Source organism: Felis catus, chromosome B1, assembly GCF_018350175.1.
Source record: "Felis catus isolate Fca126 chromosome B1, F.catus_Fca126_mat1.0, whole genome shotgun sequence".
In the NCBI taxonomy this organism is placed as follows: domain Eukaryota; kingdom Metazoa; phylum Chordata; class Mammalia; order Carnivora; family Felidae; genus Felis; species Felis catus.
Window position 1 is genome coordinate 156,981,757 of NC_058371.1, and position 23,549 is coordinate 157,005,305.

Below are 23,549 nucleotides of genomic sequence, written 5' to 3' on the forward strand. Positions count from 1 at the left end.
GAATCTGAAGCAGGCTTCAGGCTCTGAGCTGTCAGTGCAGAGCCTGACAAGGGGCTTGAACTCATGAACCCTGAGATCATGACCTGAGCCAAAGTCAGACACGTAACTGACTGAGCCACCTAGGAGCTCTGCAAATAATAGTTTTAAGAAATTATATGTTGAATACATTTTATGAGCAATTGCTTCTTTGTGAATAACTTTCATTTGCATTAAAAATGAAAAATATTTGGCCATATTAAAAATTCCTGGAGAATATTTTTTTCTTACAAGTATAGATATAGATTCCATATGTTCTGGTATTTATTGTTCTGTTGTTTATGAAGGAAACTAATTTTTTTTCCTTTAAACAAAGCTCCTAAATTTTTCATTTTTAGTGAAAGCCTTGTATTTCTTAATTATTAAGCTTCTAAAATGTTATACGGTATGTGTAGATTTTCAGACTTCTAAAAATTTATTTATTTATTTTTAGAGAAAGAGAAAATGTGGGTTGGTGGGGGCCAGAGAGAGAGAGAGAGAGAGAGTGAGAGAGAATTCCAAGCAGGCTCCACCTTGTCAGCACAGAGCTTGACATGGGGCTCAGGCCCACAAACCATGAGATCATGACCTGAGCCAAAGTCAGACACTTAGCCAAGTAAGCCACTCAAGTGCCTGGATTTTCAGATTTTTTTGACAATATTCAAAAAATGTGCTCTTTTGAAAGAGCACATTCTGATCATTTATAACACCAGAGTGAGCTTAATACATTTATTTTGTTGATTTTGTTTTTACCTGTTCCTCAAGAGTCACTAAAAGAAATACTGCAGTGAGTCCCCTCCAGTTCTGCTCCTTCAGATGTATCAACTTCCCCTTGATTGATTTAGTCTTTTTATGGTTGTTTTTCTCTATATTCCAGAGCCTTGACTAAGAGTCATATGGTGTCCATTTTCCTATTATTTTTTATTAGTTTATTTATTTATTTTGAGAGATAGATTCAAAGCATGAGATGGGAAGGGGCAGAGAGAGAGGGAGAGATAATCCCAAGCAGACTCCTCATTATCAGTGCACACCCCAATGTGGGGGCTGATATCTCACACTTTCTGATATCGTAAAAGCCATGAGATCACAACCTGAGCAGAAATCAAGAGTTGGATGCTTAGCCGACTGAGCCACCCATGCACCCCTTTGCTATTATATTTTTGAGTTTATTTATAGTTAATTCTTATGTGATCTACTTCAATTTTCCATGTATGTATGTTTTCATACACAAACACACACACACACACACGATATCACTGTGCACACATGCATGCGTATACATTTTCTCTTTAGCTTCATTCCTTTTTATGATTTTTTTGTGTGGGTCAGGGGTGGATGGAGATGATTAACTGAACTTAAGTGGTTGTTTTAAAAGACAGCTGCTAGGCTGCTTGTTTTCAAAACTCTATTGCACTAAATACCAATATCCCATTAGTTTCTGATAGATGTGTTATAAGAATATTCTCATGGTTAAGCCTTAAAGTGTTTCTTATTGTATCCCTTTGGAGGAATTTTACATATAAAAGGCTCTTAAAATGTCCACAGTAAAGAACATATTAACTTTGTTTAATCTATTATTTTAACATATATACATTAACATTCTGTTTTGATGGTTGACTTCCATTAGAAAGTCCATCATAATGTAATACAGTAGCTTGTCTTGCTCAATACCGACCTAAATTTTGTTGTCAGTGTATAAAGAAATGAGACGAAGATATTACTTTTCAAATTTCATCAACATTAGAGTTTTGGATATGATTTAGGTTTTACAAATTAGATTGAGCAACCTTTAGTCACAGGAGGTAAGAACATTTCTTAAGTGAGTTTACTTTTGAGTGGAGTTACTTGTCACAAGAGGGGCAGGGAGCAAACATGTTTACTAATGAGAGTTCTTACAGAGGTGTCATGGTCCTGGAGGTAACAGCTTTGGTGGCAATGTCTAGTCAGTCCCCTCTAAAGGGGCAGAAGTGGCATGTACACTGGTTTCTGGGTCTATGGTTTAATTTAGGGAGTATTGCCTAGAAATTCAGGTTTCAGTGTGTTGGTTTCATCCTCTAACTAATTCTCTCTTAATAAACCCAAGTCTATTTAAAGTCATTGGAAATAATTGGAAGTTATAACTTTTTGTGTTTAGTAATTGTTACTAAAAAGGAAAAAAAGGCAACAAAACAATCTCTAAAGAAAATGGGAATCAGGAATGGTTATCTAACATGATTGGGGTTTAAGACTGCAAAGAAACTATCACCATCACAGAATGAAAAACCAGTAAAACAAGCATAGATATTTGGTGACAGCATTACCATTCTGGGTTATGGTACCGCTGTTACAAACCACCAGTGCAGGATCTTTTAAAGCAGCAGCCCTAGCAAGTCTTTTTTATGAAAGTTGATGTATTGTTAGGTACACACAGAGATCCCAATAATGTAAAGGAGACATATTTGTGAATTCAAATAAATTTGTATACCCCCAAATTCTTTTTTTTAATTAATTTATTTACTTTGAGAGGGAGGGAGGGAGGGAGAGAGAGAGAGAGAGAGAGAGAGAGAGAGAGAGAGAGAACGAGTAGGGCAGGGCAGATAGAGAGAGAGAGAGAGAGTCCCAAGCAGGCTCTGCTCTGTCATCATGGAGCCCAATGCAGGGCTTGAACTGATGAACTGCGAGATCATGACTTGAGCCGAAACCAATTGTTGGACACTTAACCGATGGAGCCACCCAGGTGCCCTTGTATATCCCAAAATTCTAAATTCCATGAACTTCTTCTGACAGCAGAGACTGTCCCCTTAAAAGTGCACTGAAGTAATTCATGCCCTGAAAAACCTTGTAATGACATCATTTGCATTATTTACATTGTCAATGTCTTCATGCCCCATTCTCTCATCCATCCGTAATTACCTCTAGATTTATAACTATATTAAATCTAGCTTGCACAGAGAATTGTATGCAATTTTAACTCAAAAGAAAAAGACCTACATAGCAAAATAATTATAAAATCATATTAATTTATGTCAGTGTAAATCCTGCAACTGTTGTGGAAATGGATTCAGAAAGCTACATGAGAGAAGAGTCTTACATTTAACTAAAACTGGCTTCATCAGTAGGGGCATATAAATTCTTTATCAAAAGCGCCAACTCCTGGTTGTTTGACCATCTGGACTCCATGTTGGTCAATGCTAAATGCAGTTGAGTTGGTGGAAATGGTTTGGTGTAACATTATAGGAAGGAATCCTGGAGGCCACACATGGATTTTTGATTTATATAATCTAATCAGTAAAAGGTAAGAAGCAAACCAAATCCTCTTGTGAACATGCTAATACCTTGACAAACTCACTAATGGCATTTACTAGCTGGAGAATACTTATCTCTAAGATACTTTTAGCAGGATATAGACAATGTGTTTACAATCATTTCTGGTTAACACACCTGGAATCTATGAATCTATGAAATCTTTTAGACATGGCTCCATTAAAAAAAATATCACCTAAACTATGTAACTGTTGGAGTATAAATTGAAGATATTTCAAGGCCAAAATAGCTTCTTTTTGAGAAACACACATCACTTAGGGACCTCCTCTGTTAAAATGGGCCAGGCAGCATCCTAACGTGAAAAGCCAAGACCTGGAGAATGGTTTTGGTAATCCTAATTGCTTCAGGTTTCATCTGGGTTTCACCATTACCTGCATTCTTAAAAGTATTACCACCATTTGATATAGAATAAGAGGACTGATTCTCATTTGGTAACTGATACTTCATGTTACCTCCATACCATTGGCCAGAATTTGGATCTATGAGTCACAGACATTTTAAAGAGAGGCTGGAAAATGTAGTCTGAATTCTGGATTGTCAGATTTCTCACTAAAAAATAGAAGGTTCACTTATAAAGGAAGAAAAGAAGTCTATAGATTGAGACAGTCACTTGTCTCTAACACAGGTGGTAGAGAAAAGGAAATCAAAGAGCTTTTCAGGGACTTCTGAAGAAGAACAATCAGGTTGGATCAGAGTGACTTGTTAGATGGATGGATATTGGATTGTAGATGGACTCATAGCCTAAGTTTGAGTGTCTTGATTGAGAGTTCCCTTCTTCCTTTGTTGGCTTCAGTCACCATCAGGGCAATGCTTCCATAACTCAATCTTTGTTCAACTGCCACAATTTATATAGCCCTGTGTGTTTGTAGCACTTTTAACAGTTTTGTTTTCAGTCCGATTTCTGAAAAGTGAAGGTAGTTTTGATAATTAAAATTTATCTATGTGGAATCTAAAATAACAAATAAATAAACAAAATAATACAAAGAAAACTCAAGGATACAGAGAACAGACTATTGGTTACCTGAAGGGAAAGAGATTGGGGAACGGGCAGAATGGATGAAAGGGGTCAACCGTATGGTGATGGATAAAAAAATTGGGCTTGTGGTGATCGCTTTGTAGTGTTATACAGATATAGAATTAAAAAGCCAGCCACGTAAAACTTCTATTAAAAGAAGAAATTCACATTAGGCCCAGAATAACTTTGGGTTTTGTTAATACAGATTTTCAAAAATTTTAAGATCTGTTATATAATGTTAACTTTTAATACAAGTTAGGTTTCAAAAACAGTTTATTCAAGTTCATTCTTTATTTTCAGCATATCTTTTATTATACCTTAAAGTAGTTCAGGTAGATTAGATTCCATCTATAAATTTGATTCTTAAAAAGAATAAATGCATGACAAAACTCTCTAAAATGTTAATATAAATATCTGTGTAAGAACATATGGTAAGCATGTTTATAATATTATTAATTTATCCTTTTAATTAAAACTTATCTATAAGGACTTTTGTAGTGTTTTTTTTTTTCAAGCCAGGATGGAGAACACTTTATAAAATTGTCAAGATCTTATTTTGTCACATTATATTTGTAGTAAAACTTCCATATCAAACCCCAGACCACACCAATCTTTAACATTTATTTTTTTTTTTTTTTTTTGAGAGAGAGAGACAGACAGACGGTGTGTGAGTGGGGGAGGAGTAGGTAGAGAGGGAGACACAGGATCCCAGGCAGGCTCCAGGCTTGAGCTGTCAGTACAGAGCCTGATGCGGGGCTCAAACCCACAAACCATGAGATCATGACCTGAGCTGACGTCAGACGCCCAACTGACTGAGCCACCCAGGTGTCCCAAACCACACCAGTCTTAAATTCCTAAACATCTATAGAACTAATGAGGTAGCTTGCCAGAGTTTATGCAGATGTGGTAACAAAGAACCTGGAGGAAATACTTTTACCCTACAATACAAGAAAGAGACTAGACCCCAAGAAAAATGCCTTCAGGAACCAAACAAGGAACTCTATTAGGTTTCAAGGTAATAATTAATAATAAGTCTATAGTCAATTAGAAATGGAATTACTAAAAAAAATGGAATTACTGTGTTGTATATCTGAAACTAATACAACATTGTGTCAATTATATTTCAATTAAAAAAAGAAAATAAAGGCCAAACTAAAGGCATTCAAAGCATATATTTTTTTAATGTTTATTTATTTTTGAGAAACAGAGAAGACAGAGTGTGAATGGGGGAGGGGCAGAGAGAGAGGGAAACACAGAATCTAAAGTAGGCTCAAGGCTGTGAGCCCAATGTGGGGCTCGAACTCATGAATCCTGAAATCACGACCTGAGCAAAGTCAGATGCTTAACCAACTGAGCCATCCAGGCACCCCTTAAATACATATTAACAAACACTAAATACTGTCTGTGAGCTATTAGTTTGTAATCTCTATTCTGGACATTAAGATTTGGATAAAGGAAAGTGGGCCACTATGTTTGCTCCAGGCAAAAGATCTGGAGAAAGAGCAAATAGAAGAATGACCCATTTGACTAAGGTCTCCATGGAACAATGAATGCCACAGCATCAGCAGCCAACTTCAGGGATGCACACGGTGCCCAGAGCAGGCAGGACCTCAGACCACATGTCAGTGCTTACAGCATCAGGACCTGGCATCTTTCCTGGCAAAAGATCCCTCTGGGTATTGTGAGAGCACAGTGTGCTGGCAGTAGATTTGGTGGCACCTGTGGCTGAACAACTCCCTTTGTTGTCCATAATACCAGAAGTTATCAGTATGATGACAATAGAAGATATGTCCATGAATCCTTGTGCCACATACTTTCCAAGGGCTACGTGTATTGACACACTAAATCCTGAGACCTTACTTAGCCTCTTGCTCAAAGGCTCAGTCCATTAAGCGTCTGACTTTGGCTCAAATCATGATCTCATGGTTTGTGAGTTCCAGCCCCGTGTTGAGCATTGGACTCTGTGCTGACAGCTCAGAGCCTGAAGCCTGCTTCAGGTTCTGTGTCTCACTGGCTCTCTGCCCCTCCCCTGCTCATGCTCTGTCTGTCTCTCTCACCTTCAAAAATAAATAAATATCAAAATGATTTTTTTTTAATTTTTTTTTAACGTTTATTTATTTTTGGGACAGAGAGAGACAGAGCATGAATGGGGGAGGGTCACAGAGAGAGGGAGACACAGAATCTGAAACAGGCTCCAGGCTCTGAGCTGTCAGCACAGAGCCCGACGCGGGGCTCGAACTCACGGACCGTGAGATCGTGACCTGGCTGAAGTCGGACGCTTAACCGACTGAGCCACCCAGGCGCCCCCAAAATGATTTTTTTTAAGTCACATACAATATGCGTTGAGTCAAGATTCAAACTCAAAATATCTGTTTCTAAACATTAAGCTGTGCTGACAGAGTATATAATTAAAGGAACACATTAGGGATTTACAGAGGATCCTGGAATGATTTGGAAACTTGAAGGATTAGCAAGAGTGAGGATTAGCATAGAGAGGAGGTGTCACCACCAGAAAAATTGTATGGGGCCTTTGACATAACTTAGTTTCACTCTTAGATAAAATAGATTATCTTAAGTAATTCAAAGGTGAAATGTATGCCTCTGAACATGATCTTGACCAAATTTTACTTATGAAATTGAACCAATTCCCTTTGCAATCTATCCATAGGAAAGATGAAGCCCAGATTAACATAGATATACATTCCAACAGTTTGCAGTTAAAAATTCTCAAAAGTAAGATATGCTTTTTGAAAATCAAAACAGTGTTTATATAAATATTGCATCTATGGACACAGGTATAGATTTTTTTTTCTCAGTGTTAACAAATAACAATCAATTCCAATACACATTAGCTGCGTAGAAATCAATTATGTTGCAGTGTAAAGAATACCAGATTCCAGATTGTGTAATTAATATATTTTGTTTTAAAATATTCATATTTGTAGATTGTATGTTAAATTTATGTTGAATTTTTTTCATTTTTAATGTTTGTTTATTTTTGAGAGAGAGAAACAGAGCATGAGTGGGGAAGGGGCAGAGAGAGAGGGAGAAAGAAAATCTAAAGCAGGCTTCAGGCTCTGAGCTGTCAGCATAGAGCCCAATGCCAGGCTCAAACTCACCAACCTCTGGATCATGACCTGAGCTGAAGTCAGACGCTCAACCAACTGAGCCACTCAGGTGCCCTGATTTATGTTGAAGTTTTAATGGTTAAATTACAAATATTAAACAGAGTTTCCATCCTCATTAAAAAGGTTCAAATCTCAGCTCACAGAAAAGTGGTATTCAAACTTAAAAAAATCCACCTCTTAATAATTATTAATAATTACTCCCAAATATAAACTTAAAAACAAATTGTATATATAAGCAATTATCCTGACATGCTATACATTCTGTAAGCATAGTCAGAATACTCAAAATATAGATCTTTAAAAAATGAAGATGAAATAATTTTTTTAATCTTTCTAATCACAAGAACGTCAGAGCATTCTTAACTCAGAAAATGAACTACAAGACAGAGCACTATTCGTTTTTAAATATAATGGTTCTAAATCCCTATTTCTGATAATTTGATATTTTTCCCAAATGTTGCCAGCTTATCAGATAAGATAAAAATCATCATTGCTTTGTCTCATAACGTAGCAGATAAGAGCTTAAATTAGGAAGTGTAAATATTGTATCTGCTATTTTGTTTTTGTATATTTTGAATCATTGGTGCTAATTTTAATAGGCTGTTTCCTTATAGGAATGTTGTAAGGTCATTTTCTAATTTTGACACTTATTTAGCTTAAACTAGTTAATATATAACCCATATACCATGTTAACTTGCCATATGTAAGCTGGACTTGTTCAGAATACAGTTAAGACCTTGGTTTGTGAGCATAATTTGTTCCAGAAACATGCTTGTAATCCAAAGCACTTGTATATTAAAACAAATTTCCCCATAAGAAATAATGGAAACTCAGATGATTTGTTCCACAACCCAAAAATATCCATATAAAAATGATTATAATACTGTAATATAATACTAAATAATAAAGGAAATACAAAATATAAAGAAAAATAAACAAATTAACCTGCACTTACCTTTGAAAATCTTCATGGCTGGTGTGAGAGAACAAGAGAGGAGGGTTATTGTGCAGGATGACTTTCACTGTCACTAACGGATTTTGACTACAGTACAGTATTAATAAACTGTCATATACTGTATTTAATGTAAATGGCAATAAGGCATCAGAGGAAAGGGTCTCTATCTGCAGGCAGCCTGACCTAGAGTGAGGCAAAGCATTCTTAAGCTTCCTCTTGTATGCAAAAGCAAAGGACTGTCCATAGGTGGTTTGAAGTGATAAAAAATACACTAGTGCCAGTTGTGGGCACCTTCTAATGTTCTGAAAAATCACTGATTTCTGCCAAACACCTCTGTCTGAGACTGAGCATCCAAGCATGGGAGACAATCACCCACAATCCCACAGCGTGCATGTGTGCAAAAGAGAGAGAGCGAGGAACCATTGGCTCAGTTGTGATCATGTGACATTCGGCATCACTTAGTACTTGTATTGCAAGACATGGTTCGTTTATCAAGTTAAAATTTATTAGAAATATTTGCTTCTCTTGTGGAACACCCGAAGAACAAGTTACCCACAATTCAAGTTTTAATTGTACATTGAAAAGGAAGAAACTCTGAGAGTGCCATTTTTACCTAATGCCTCATAGAACTTTACTCTTCCTTAAGGGTAATATCCTATTGTTTACATTATACATGACCTTCTGATATATAATAGCTTTAGAAAACGTGCCAGTCTAAATATTAAAAATTAGTAAAGCATAATTCCATATAAATTTTTAAATAAAAAATTTTGTATTAAAATGTATACTTCTCTGGGGCACCTGAGTAGCTCAGTCAGTTGAGTGTCTGACTTGCTTTTGACTCAGTTCATAATCCCATGGTAGTGGGATTGGGCTCCTTGCTGAGCACAGAGCCTGCTTGAGATTCTCGGCTCTCCCTCTGCCCCTGTCTCCCACTAGCATATTCTCTCTCTTTCTCTCTAAAATAAATAAATAATGTACACTTCTCATTTTAGATACCTGCTGTTTAGATCAGTGGTATACAATTACTTTTTATTTTTTTTTATTTTTTAAATGTTTAAAAAATGTTTATTTTGCAAGAGAGCAAGAGAGAGAGAGAACTAGAGTGAAGAGAGTCAGAGTGAGAGAATATGAGAGAGAATCCCAAGTAGGCTCCATGCTGTCAGCACAGAGCCTAATAATACAGGGTTTGATCTCACAACCCATGAGAAATCAAGAGTCAGATGCTTAACTGACTGAGCCTCCCTAGTGCCCAGGTATACAATTATTTTTAGTTATCAGTAATGCACAGTAGAAAGAGACAACAAAAAATAAATATATACTGGGGCATCGGTGTGGCTCAGTTGGTTGAGCATCCAACTCTTGATTTCAGCTCAGGTCATAATCTCATGGTTCATGCGATAGAGTCCTGTGTTGGGCTTCATGCTAAGCATGAAGACTGGTTAATATTTTCTCTCTATCCGTCTCTACCCCTCTTCCCCACTCATGCTCTCTCTCCCTCTCTTCCTAAACTGAAGAAAAATAATAAATAAAAACAATAAACACATACATATTTTTAAATATATCTTTTAAAATATTTTGAAACTTTATTTTCTGTAAGCTGTGTGGTATTATCACTCTGAACAGTTCTTTTTAGATCTTGTACATAAATAAAAATAAATAATTAACAACACATATTATGCTTTAAAATTTTTGAAGTCAGACATTAAATATCAGCAGAGTATAAAAAAATTTATGAAAGCCCTCTCCTTTCTAATCATATTTTTTGTTATAAATTTTATTTACTTTGAAAAAATAGGTTTTATGTGTTACTTTTAAACAGCATTTAATTCCCACTTTCCGTGTTTAATATAAAATGGATAATGGAGGGTTTCGTTGGTTGTTTTTTAAACCAAGAGTTGAGTAGCTAATACATTCATTAAATATTGTTTGCTCACCTACTATTAAAAGCACAGTTTAGTTTTCAATACATCGTAAATCAAACTATCCTTGGCATTGTTTTTCTTTTTTTTCTTTTTTCTTTTTTCTTTTTCTTTTTTTATCTTTTGACTTTCAACCGTCAATCCCTCAATCCCTGCCTCTGGCAACCACCAATCTACGCTGTATCCATGAGTTTTTTTTTGTTTTTTTTTGTTTTTTGTGTGTGTGTGTGTTTGTTTTAGATTCTACACATAACTGATATGGTATGGGACTTTCTCTAACTTATTTCACTTAGCATAATGTCTTTGAGAGCCATTTTTGTTCTTGCAAATGAAAAATTTCAGTTCTTTATATGACTGAATAATAGTTCAGTGTGTGTGTGTGTGTGTGTGTGTGTGTGTGTGTGTGTGTGTATCTACAATTTCTTTATCCATTTTTCCACTGATGGACACTTAGGTTGTGTCCGTTTCTTGGCTATTGCAAATAATGCCGCAATGAACATGGGAGTGCAGATAACTTTTTATATTAGTGTTTGTGTTTTTGTTGGATAAATACCCAGAAGTAGAATTCCTTGATTGCATGGTAGTTCTATTTTTAATTTTAGGAAATTCTATACTGTTTACCTCAGTGGCTGCTCCAATTACATTCCCATCAACAGTGCACAAAAGTTCCCTTTTCTCCACATCTTCAATAACACTTGTTTTTTCTTTTCATTTTTTAATTTAATTATTTATAGCACTTATACTATGTATGAGGTAATACCTCACTGTGGTTTTGATTTACATTTCTCTGATGTTTAGTGATGTTGAAGCTCTTTTCATGTATCTGTTAGACAGCTATATTCCATTTTTGTAAATATATCCATTCAGGCCTTCTGCCCATTTTTTGAATGGATTATTTTCTTTCCTATTGAGTTATATGAGTTGTTTACATATTTTGGATATTAGTCCCTTATCAGATATATGATTTAAAAATATTTTCTCACATTCAGTAGGTTGCCTTTTTGCTGATGGATTCCTTCACTCTGTAGAGCTTTTTAGTATGATGTAGTCCCACTTATTTATTTTTGCTTTTGTTGCTTTTGGTGGGTACCAGATTAAAAAATTATCACTAACATCTATGTCAGGGAGTTTACCACTTATGCTTTCTTGTAGAAATTTTACGGGTTGCAGTTTTTACAATCAAGTCTTTAATCCATTTTGAGTTAATTTTTGTGTTTGGAGTAAGATAGTGATTGAATTTCATTCAATGGTTGTCTAATTTTCCCAAAATTGTTTATTAAAGAGACAGTCCTTTCCCCCAATTTTTGGTTTCTTGGTTGTAAATTAATTGGCCATGTATGCATGGGTTTATTTTTGGGCTCTCCATTCCTTTTCAATGATCTATGTGTCTGTCTTTATGCCAATACCATAGTGTTTTGATTAGTTTGGCTTTGTAATGCAGTTTGAAATCAGGGAGCATGATGCCTCCAGCTTTGTTCTTTCTTTTTAAGATTGCTTTTGTGATTTAGGGTTTTTTGTGACTCCATAAAAATCTTAGGATTGTTTGTTCTATGTCTTTGGAAAATGCCATTGAAATATTTATAGGGATTACATTGAACCTGTGCAATTTTGGGTAGTATGGACACTTTAACAATATTGATTCTAACAAACCAAAAGCCTAAAATATCTTACCATTTATTTGTGTCTTCTTCAATTTATTTCATTAACATCTTATAGTTTTCAATGTATAGACCTTTCACCTCCTTTGTGCAATTTATTCCCAGGTATTTTATTATTTCTGATGCAATTGTAAAAGGTATTGTTTTATTTTTTTCTGATAGTTTCTTATTGTCATATAGAAATACAATTGATTTTTGTGTATTGATTTTATATCCTGCAACTTTACTGAATTCATTCCTTGATTTTAACAGTTTTTTTAATGTAATCTTTAGGATCATCTATATATATTATCATGCCATCTGCAAAAAATAACAATTTTACTTCTTCCTTTCTAATTTGAATGCCTTTAATTTCTTGTAGTTGCCTAATTGCCCTCGCTAGAAATTCTAATACTATGTTAAATAAATGTGGCAAAAGTAGACTTCCTTGTCTTGTTCCTGATCTTAGAGGAAAAGTATTCAGATTTTCACCATTGAGTACAATGCTAGTTGTGAGCTTGTTATATACAGCTTTTATCATGTTGTGTCTATATCTACTTTGTTGAGAATTTTTATCATAAATGAGTTTGTTGAATTTTTTAAGTGTCTATTATGCATCTATTGAAATGATTGATCATATGACTTTTATTCTTCATTTTGTTCCTGTGATATGTCACATTGACTGATTTGCAGATGCTGAAACATACTTGTATCCACAGGAAAAAAAATGTATTTAATCATGTTGTATAATCCTTTTAGTGCATTGTTGAATTTAGTTTGATAATATTTTGTTGAGAATTTTTTCATCTATATTCATCAGGGAGATTGGCATGTATTTTTTTTTCTCATGGTATCTTTTTCTGGCTTTGGTATTAGGGTAATGCTGGTCTAATAAAATGAGTTTGGAAGAATTCCTCACTCTTCCATTTTTTGGAACAGTTTGAAAAGGATTGGTATTAATTCTTTGAATGTTTGGTAGAGTTCATCAGTTAAACCATATTTTGTTTGTTGTGGGGTTTTTAGTTATTGATTCAATCTCTTTATTAATAATTAGTCTGCTCAGATTTTCTTTATCATCATGACTTAGTCTTGGTAGGTTTTATGTTTCTAGGAATTTATCCATTTCTTGTAGGTTGTCCAATTATTGGCATGTAATTGTTCATAGCGGTCTCTTATGATCCTTTGTATTTCTGAGGTGTTAATTATATTTCCACTTTCATTCTAATTTCGAGTCTTCTCTTATTTTTCTTGGTGAATGTGACAAAAGACTTGTAAACAAACCAACTCTTAGTTTCATTAATCTTCTCTCTTGTCATTTTAGTCTCTATTTCATTTACTTTTGCTCTAATCTTTATTTCCTTCTTTTTACTAACTTGAGGGTTTTTTGTTCTTTTTCTAGTTCCTTGAGGTGTAAAGTTGGGTTATTTATTTGAGATTTTTGTTGTTTATTTAGGTACACATTTATTGGTTTGAACTTCCCTCTTAAAACTACTTTTGCTGCATCCTACAAGTTTTGGTATATTTCCTTTTTTAAAAAAATCTCAAGGCATTTTACATTCCCTTTTTATTTCTTCTTTGACTCATTGTTCAGTAGCATGCTGTTTAAACTTCATATATTTTTGAGATTTCTAGTATTCTTCATGTAATTAATTTCTATTTTTATATCATTGTGGTCAAAAATTCTTGATAAGATATTTATCCTCCTAAGTTTATTTAAAAATTTTTTTATTTTTTTTTACATTTATTTATTTTTGAGAAACAGAGTGAGACAAAGCATGAGCAGGGGAGGGGCAGAGAGAGAAGAAGACACAGACTCCAAAGCAGGCTCAAGGCTCTGAGCTGTCAGCACAGAGGCCAACACGGGGCTCGAACCCACGAACCGTGAGATCATGACCTGAGCTGAAGTCGGATGCTCAACCGACTGAGCCATCCAGGCACCCCCTCCTAAATTTATTTAGACTTGTTTTGTGGCCTAACACATGACCTAACCTGGAGAAAGTTCCATGTGTACTTGAGAAGAATGTTGGTTTTTGATGAACATTCTATATGCAACTGTTAAGTCCATAGAGTGTAACTTGTCATGTAAAACTGATATTCTTTTATTGATTTTGTATCTGAATGATCTATTCATGTCAGGGGGATATTAAAAGTCCCTGATATTATTGTACTGCTGTTTAGTACTCCCTGTAATCTGTTAATATTTGCTTTATATTTTTAGGTATTCCTATGTTGGGTGTATAAATATTTACAAATATTAATCATCTTGTGTGATTGACCCTTTTATCATTATGTAGTGTTCATCTTTGTCTCTTGGTACAGTCTTTGCTTTAAAGTCTATTTAACATAAGTATAGCTACCCCAGCTTTCTTTGGTTTCCATTTATATATTTTTCCATTTCTTCACTTCTTGTCCATGTGTGTCCTTAGATCTGATGTGAGTCTCCTGTAGGTAATATATAGATGGATCTTGTGTGTTTTTCTTTTTTAATGCATCCAGCCACTCTATGCCTTTTGATGGAGCATTTAGTTCATTTACATTTAAAGTAATTATTGATAGTTATCTACTTATTGCCATTTGGTTAATTGTTTATTAGACGTTTTTAGCTCTTCTATCTTTGCTTTCATCTTTTGTGGTTTGATAATTTTCTTTAATGATAGTCTTATATTTCTTTATCATTTTTGCATATATTGACTGTATTTTTTTTGGTTTATGGTTACCATGAGGCTTACAAATAACTTGTATCTGTATCAGTCTATTTTAAGTTGATAAACACTAAGTTTGATATTATTCTAAAGCTTAGTATTTTTACTTTCACCCCTTACGTTTTAAGTTTTTGAGAGCTCATTTTATGTTTTTATCATGTATATCCCATAACTAATTATTGTAATTGTAGGGGTTTTTTTGTTGATAATTTTTGTCTTTAAAACTTCATACTAGTTTTCCAAGTGACTAATCCACTACCTTTCTGATATATTTACCTCTCCAGTAAGATAAATTTTTTTTCCTGTTTTCTTGTTATTAGTTAGCACCCATTCTTTTCAGCCTAACAAAGTCCCAATCACATTTCTTGTAAGGCCAGTTTAGTGCTGATGAACTCCTTTAGTTTTTGCTTGTCTGACTTTTTTTTTTTTATGTCTGCACCAATTCTGGCTAATAATTTTGAGGGTAGAGTATTCTTCGTTGGATATTTTTTTTGAATACTTTGCATATATTGTGCGACTAACCTGCTGATGTTCTTATTAGGGTTCCATTGTAAATAATTAATTGTTTTCTCTTGCTGCTTTTAATAGTCTTTCCTCGTTTGTAAACTTTGACATTGAAATTTTATTGTGTGTTGGTGTGGTTTGGTGTGCGTTTCTCTTATTTTGAACTTTCTGAGCTTCCTGAATGTGAATCTCTGTTCCAAGTTAGGAAAACTTTCAGACATTATGTCTTCAAATAAGGTTTCTGATCCTTTCTCTTCTCCTTCTGGGAGCCTTATAAATGTGAATGATAGTCAATCTGGTGTTGTCTCATAAGCCACTTATGCTATCTTCACTTTTTATTTTTTTTCAAGGTCTTACTTTATTTTTTATTTATTTATTTTTTAATTATTTTTTTAATATTTGAAATTTATTGTCAAATTGGTTTCCATACAACACCCAGTGCTCATCCCAAAAGATGCCCTCTTCAATGCCCATCACCTATCCTCCCCTCCCTCCCACCCCCCATCAACCCTCAGTTTGTTCTCTTAACAGTCTCTTACGCTTTGGCTCTCTCCCACTCTAACCTCTCTTTTCTTTTTTTTCCTTCCCCTCCCCCATGGGTTTCTGTTAAGTATCTCAGAATCCACATAAGAGTGAAACCATATGGTATCTGTCTTTCTCTGTATGGCTTATTTCACTTGGCATCACACTCTCCAGTTCCATCCACGTTGCTACAAAGGGCCATATTTCATTCTTTCTCATTGCCACGTAGTACTCCATGTGTATATAAACCACAATTTCTTTATCCATTCATCAGTTGATGGACATTTAGGCTTTTTCCACAATTTGGCTATCGTTGAGAGTGCTGCTATAAACATTGGGGTCCAAGGGCCCCTATGCATCAGTACTCCTGTATCCCTTGGGTAAACTTCTAGCAGTGCTACTGCTGGGTCATAGGGTAGGTCCATTTTTAATATCTTGAGGAACCTCCACACTGTTTTCCAGAGTGGCTGTACCAGTTTGCATTCCCACCAACAGTGCAAGAGGGTTCCTGTTTCTCCACATCCTCTCCAGCATCTATAGTCTCCTGATTTGTTCATCTTGGCCACTCTGACTGGTGTGAGGTGATACCTGAGTGTGGTTTTGATTTGTATTTCCCTGATGAGGAGCGATATTGAGCATCTTTTCATGTGCCTGTTGGCCATCCGGATGTCTTCTTTAGAGAAGTGTCTATTGATGTTTTCTGCCCATTTTTTCACTGGGTTATTTGTTTTTCAGGTGTGGAGTTTGGTGAGCTCTTTATAGATGTTGGATACTATCCTTTAGTCTGATATGTCATTTGCAAATATCTTTTCCCATTCCGTTGGTTGCCTTTTATTTGTTGGTTGTTTCCTTTGCTGTGCAGAAGCTTTTTATCTTCATGAGGTCCCAATAGTTCATTTTTGCTTTTAATTTCCTTGCCTTTGGGGATTTGTCAAGTAAGAAATTGTTATGGCTGAGGTCAGAGAGGTCTTTTCTTGCTTTCTCCTCTAGAGTTTTGATGGTTTCCTGTCGTACATTCAGGTCCTTTATCCATTTTGAGATTATTTTTGTGAATGGTGTAAGAAAGTCGATCTAGTTTCTTTCTACTGCATGTTGCTGTCCAGTTCTCCCAGCACCATTTGTTAAAGAGACTGTCTTTTTTTCCATTGGATATTCTTTCCTGCTTTGTCAAACATTAGTTGGCCATACGTCTGTGGGTCTAATTCTGGGGTTTCTATTCTATTCCATTGGTCTATGTGTCTGTTTTTGTGCCAATACCATGCTGTCTTGATGATGACAGCTTTGTAGTAGAGGCTAAAGTCTGGGATTGTGATGCCTCCTGCTTTGGTCTTCTTCTTCAAAATTACTTTGGGTATTAGGGGCCTTTCATGGTTCCATATGAATTTTAGGATTGCTTGTTCTAGTTTCGAGAAGAATGCTGGTGCAATTTTGATTGGGATTGCATTGAATGTGTAGACAGCTTTGGGTAGTATTGACATTTTAACAATATTTATTCTTCCAGCCCATGAGCACGGAATATTTTTCCATTTCTTTATATCTTCTTCAATTTCCTTCATAAGCTTTCTATAGTTTTCAGCATACAGATCTTTTACATCTTTGGTTAGATTTATTCCTAGGTATTTGATGCTTCTTGGTGCAATTGTGAATGGGATTATTTTCTTTGTCTTTCTGTTGCTTCATTGTTAGTGTATAAGAATGCAACTGATTTCTGTACATTGATTTTGTATCCTGCAACTTTGCTGAATTCATGTATCAGTTCGAGCAGACTTTTGGTGGAGTCTATCAGATTTTCCATGTACAATATCATGTCATCTGCAAAAAGTGAAAGCTTGACTTCATCTTTGCCAATTTTGATGCCTTTGATTTCCTTTTGTTGTCTGATTGCTGATGCTAGCACTTCCAACACTATGTTAAACAACAGCGGTGAGAGTGGACACCCCTGTTATGTTCCTGATCTCAGGGGGAAAGCTCTCAGTTTGTCCCCATTGAGGATGATGTTAGCTGTGGGCTTTTCATAAATGGCTTTTATGATGTTTAAGTATGTTCCTTCTATCCCGACTTTCTCGAGGTTTTTTTATTAAGAAAGGATGCTGAATTTTGTCAAAGGCCTTTTCTGCATCAATTGACAGGATCATATGGTTCTTATCTTTTCTTTTATTAATGTGATGTATCACATTGATTGATTTGCGAATGTTGAACCAGCCCTGCGTCCCAGGAATGAATCCCACTTGATCATGGTGAATAATTCTTTTTATATGCCATTGAATTCGATTTGCTAGTATCTTATTGAGAATTTTTGCATCCATATTCATCAGGGATATTGGCCTGTAGTTCTCTTTTTTTACTGGGTCTCTGTCTGGTTTAGGAATCAAAGTAATACTGGCTTCATAGAATGAGTCTGGAAGTTTTCCTTCCCTTTCTATTTTTTGGAATAGCTTGAGAAGGATAGGTATTATCTCTGCTTTAAATGTCTGGTAGAACTCCCGTTGGAAGCCATCTAGTCCTGGACTCTTATTTGTTGGGAGATTCTTGGTGACTGACTCAATTTCTTCGCTGGTTATGGGTCTGTTCAAGCTTTCTATTTCCTCCTGATTGAGTTTTGGAAGAGTGTGGGTGTTTAGGAATTTGTCCATTTCTTCCAGGTTGTCCGATTTGTTGTCATATAAATTTTCATAATATTCCCTGATAATTGCTTGTATCTCTGAGGGATTGGTTGTAATTGTTCCATTTTCATTCATTATTTTATCTATTTGGGTCATCTCCCTTTTCTTTTTGAGAAGCCTGGCTAGAGGTTTGTCAATTTTGTTTATTTTTTCAAAAAACCAACTCTTGGTTTCATTGATCTGTGCTACAGTTTTTTTAGATTTTATATTGTTTATTTCTGCTCTGATCTTTATCACTTCTCTTCTTCTGCTGGGTTTGGGGTATCTTTCCTGCTCTGCTTCTATTTCCTTTAGGTGTGCTGTTAGATTTTGTATTTAGGGTTTTTCTTCTTTCTTGAGATAGGCCTGGATTGCAATGTGTTTTCCTCTCAGGACTGCCTTCACTGCATCCCAACGCATTTGGATTGTTGTATTTTCATTTTAGTTTGTTTCCTTATATTTTTTTAATTTCTTCTCTAATTGTCGGGTTGACCCACTCATTCTTTAGTAGGGTGTTCTTTAACCTCCATGCTTTTGGAGGTTTTCCAGACTTTTTCCTGTGGTCGACTTCAAACTTCAGAGCATTGTGGTCCGAAGGTATGCATGGTATGATTTCAATTCTTGTATAATAATGAAGGGCTGTTTTGTGACCCAGTATGTGATCTATCTTGGAGAATGTTCCATGTGCACTCAAGAAGAAAGTATATTCTGTTGTTTTGGTATACAGAGTTCTAAATATATCTGTCAAGTCCATCTGATCCAATATATCATCCAGGGCATTTGTTTCTTTATTGATCCTGTGTCTAGATGATCTATCCATTGTTGTAAGTGGGGTATTAAAGTCCCCTGCAATTACCACATTCTTGTCAATAAGGTTGCTTATGTTTGTGAGTAATTGTTTTATATATTTGGAGGCTCCCATACTCAGCGCATAGACATTTATAATTGTTAGTTCTTCTTGATGGATAGACCCTGTAATTATTGTATAATGCCCTTCTTTATGTCTTGTTACAGCCTTTAATTTAAAATATAGTTTGTGTAATATAAATATGGCTACTCCAGCTTTCTTTTGACTTCCAGTAGCATGATAAATAGTTCTCCATCCCCTCACTTTCAATCTGAAAGTGTCCTCAGGTCTAAAATGAGTCTCTTGTAGACAACAAATATATGGGTCTTGTTTTTTTATCCATTCTGATACCCTATGTCTATTGGTTGGAGCATTTAGTCCATTTACATTCAGTGTTATTATTGAAAGATATGGGTTTAGAGTCATTGTGAGGTCTGTAGGTTTCATGCTTGTAGCGATGTCTCTGGTACTTTGTCTCACAGGATCCCCCTTAGGATCTCTTATAGGGCTGGTTTAGTGGTGATGAATTCCTTCAGTTTTTGTTTGTTTGGAAAGACCTTTACCTCTCCTTCTATTCTAAATGACAGATTTGCTGGATAGAGGATTCTCGGCTGCATACTTTTTCTGTTCATCACATTAAAGATCTCCTGCCATTCCTTTCTGGCCTGCCAAGTTTCAGTAGAGAGATCCATCATGAGTCTTATAGGTCTCCCTTTATATGTTAGAGCACGTTTATCCCTAGCTGCTTTCAGAATTTTCTCTTTATCCCTGTATTTTGCCAGTTTCACTATGATATGTCGTGCAGAAGACTGATTCAAGTTATGTCTGAAGGGAGTTCTCTGTGCCTCTTGGATTTCAGTGCCTTTTTCCTTCCCCAGATCTGGGAAGTTCTCAACTGTTATTTCTTCAAGTACACCTTCAACACCTTTCCCTCTCTCTTCCTCCTCTGGAATACCAATTATGTGTAGATTATTTCTCTTTAGTGCATCACTTAGTTCTCTAAATTTCACCTCATACTCCTGGATTTTTTTAGATCTCTTTTTCTCAGCTTCTTTTTTTCCATAATTTTATCATCTAGTTCACCTATTCTCTCCTCTGCCTCTTCAGCCCAAGCTGTGGTCATCTCCATTTTTTTTTGCAACTCATTAATAGCATGTTTTAGCTCCTCCTGGCTGTTCCTTAGTCCCTTGATCTCTGTAGCAATAGATTCTCTGCTGTCCTTTTACTGTTTTCAAGCCCAGCGATTAATTTTATGAGTATTTTTCTAAATTCACTTTCTGTTATATTGTTTAAATCCTTTTTGATCAGTTTGTTAGCTGTCGTTATTTCCTGGAGGTTTTTTGAGGGGAATTCTTCTGTTTTGTCATTTTGGATAGTCCCTGGAGTGGTGTGGAACTGCAGGGCACTTCCCCTGGTCTGTCTTGAATAACTTGTGTTGGTGGGTGGGGCCGCAGACAGACCTGATGTCTGCCCCCAGCCCACCGCTGGGGCCACAGTCAGACTGGTGTGTACCTTCTCTTCCCCTCTCCTAAGGGCAGGATTCACTGTGGGGTGACGTGGCCCATCTGGGCTACTTGCACACTGCCAGGATTGTGGTGTTGGGGATCTGGCGTATTAGCTGGGGTGGATCTGAAAGTTTCACAGGGGCAGGAGGGGCAGGCTCAGCTTGCTTGCGTGGTGCGAGCAAGTTCCCTGACAACAACTGGTTCCCTTTGGGATTTGGCTGGGGGGTGGGCGAGGGAGGTGGTGTTGGCAAGCGAGATGGTGCTTTTTCCCCACCAAGCTGCACTCTGTTTTCCAGGGCTCAACAACTCTCCCTCCCGTTGTCCTCCAGCCCTCCAGTTCTCTGAGCAGAGCTGTTAACTTATAACCTTCCAGATGTTAAGTCCCCTGCTTGCTGTGAGAACACACTCTGTCCGGCCCCTCAATTTTTGCAAGCCATACTGGGGGGCTCTGCTTTGCCTGCGGGCTGCCCCCTGCCCCGGCTCCCTCTTGCCAGTCCATGTAGCAGGCACCGCCTCTCCGCCCACCCTTTCTACCCTCTTCTGTGGACCTCTTGTCTATGCTTGGCTCTGGAGAATCCATTCTGCTAGTCTTCTGTTGATTTTCTGGGTTATTTAGGCAGGTGTGGGTGGAATCTAAGTGATCCGCAGGACGTGGTTTGCCTAGCGTCCTCCTATGCTGCCATCTTCCCAGAAGCCTCCAAGCTATCTTCACTTTTAATTTTATTTTTCCTTTTTACTCTTCTGATTGGTAAATTCTACCTTTTCTTCTGATTGTCTAATCCTTTCTTCTGATTCATCTAGTCTGATGTTGAATTCTTTTAGTGTGTTTTTTGGTGCAGTTTACTGTATTCTTCAGTTCTGTGGCTTCTATGTGATACTTTCTTATTTTTTCATCTCTTTGCTGAAGTTCTGCGTTCATCTTTTGTTCTCCCTAGTCAGTGAGCATTTTTAGGATTAGTACTTTACACCTTTTATCGGGTAAATTAATGAACTGTTTCATTAAGCTTTTTTCCTATAGTTTTATCTTGTTTTTTCAATATTGTAATGAAAGAATACCTAAAAGTATGAAAAGTAATCCATAATGGTGGTGAATTAATCTAAATTTTTAAAATACAAAATTAATTCTACTTGAGTTTACTTCTGTGATTGAATATATTTGGCAGTATCCACATCTGATTAATATTTCCTGAATTTACCAGTATCTTCATAGGTGACACATTATGAGCTATTTAACAATAAAGTTTTCTGCTTCTTTGAAGGTAGCATACTTTCACTTTTAATTACATCATGTTAAAAGTAGTTTTTACTTCAATTTTATGAATGGAGTAATTAGGGCACAGGAATTTTAAGGTGTCACTGATAAACTACTGAGACTCAACTGTATGACATTTTTCACCAGAAATTATATGTAAATTCAAATGAAAATTATTCTATGCAATATTATGGGTCTGCTAGTTCATAATAGTCATTGTATGGCAGCTAAAAATATCACATTCATAATACATTCACACACATTCACCTGCCACTATGTTCATTTTCAAGTACTCTGTGCACAGGGGTAAGAGGTATGTCCTATGTCATATGCTGAGGGAGCTGCTCATTTAGCAAAGGACTAAATTCTTTAATAGGAGTATTTTATGGAAGATGAGTGCATCAAGATGTGAGTGGAGTGAATGCAAAGAGGTGGTTTCCCATCAATGCCTGATACCCAATAAAAATAGAGTTCCTTCAGAGGAAGGAATTTTTTCTTCACTATAGATTTCAGGATAACTGACTCTTCCTGGAGAGAAATAATAAGATTTAAAAAATTCTATAGACATTAAGACAGTGGTTTAATTGTTTTATCTAGTCCACAGATCATGCCTCTTCAAATAGTTTATTTATAAATGCAGGGGCTTTCTTTGTACTACATTCTCAGAGAATGAACTTCTGCTTAGAAAAGCAAAGGAAGGAAATTTCTCAGTGGGTAATACAAGGTTACATTCATAGATAGTATTAGCTGAGTGAAAAGCCCAGGACCCCTATATAGACAACATATAATGGGCAACATCCTGGAAAATCTGTATCTAAGGCAGCCTCCAGTTCCAGCCTCCAGTTCCAACATGTTGCTTTTGAAAGGCAGATAGGAAAGGACCTAAATGAGGGAGTGTCTCTACCCAGATGTGTTTCTTAACAGGTGAAAATCTGTCACTCATGGTCATCAGACTTATGAGTCACTTAGGATTCATTTATTTTCAAGAAATAGGTACCTGACTTAAGGCATACTAAATAATAGAAATTTACATTTTCATGTAATAAGTAGTCCACATCTGGAAAGTTCCAGAGCCGATGAAACAGTTAAGTAAATTAGGCCTCCATGTTCGTTTCTCTGATATATTCTTAGATTATTTCTTTTTGTTATCAAAAGTCTGAAGTACCCTCTGAACATGATTTCTTTATTACAATGACCTAATTAGAGAGCAAGGACTATTTATCCTAATCTATCTGTTTTACTTGGAGGAAAATGTTTCCTGCAAGCCCCTTACCCTAGTTCCATTTATAATTCAAATGTCAGACGTGTCATATGTTCAGTCTTAAGCCAATTACTTGCAAGTTGGGATGGGATTCCATAATCGACATACATCAAATATTATTCACTCCCTGGACAGGGAACATTTTACTACATACAAATGAAAAAACAGATAAGGAAGAAGTGCGCATTTGTTTACGGGTAGCTAATCAACATGATCTGGTCCATTATTTTATTTACCTTTTTATTTTATCCTTGGCTCTCTTCCTTTGTGCTTTGGGAGTAGGAAAACTTATTTCATGGGGTTCCATGCATTGTTTCATTACATACCAATTGAGTTTGT

General features: G+C 36.0%; 1 long non-coding RNA gene across 2 annotated transcripts in view; it reads right to left on the reverse strand.

Annotated features, from left to right (window-relative positions):
- Positions 1–3,742: 3,742 nt before the first annotated feature.
- Positions 3,743–23,549, reverse strand: part of LOC109499150 — a 64,760-nt gene continuing 44,953 nt past the window's right edge. For both annotated transcript variants that reach the window (XR_006597075.1, XR_006597074.1), the window contains one exon: positions 3,743–4,219. This is a non-coding gene — a long non-coding RNA (uncharacterized LOC109499150). The remainder of the gene's footprint in view (positions 4,220–23,549) is intronic.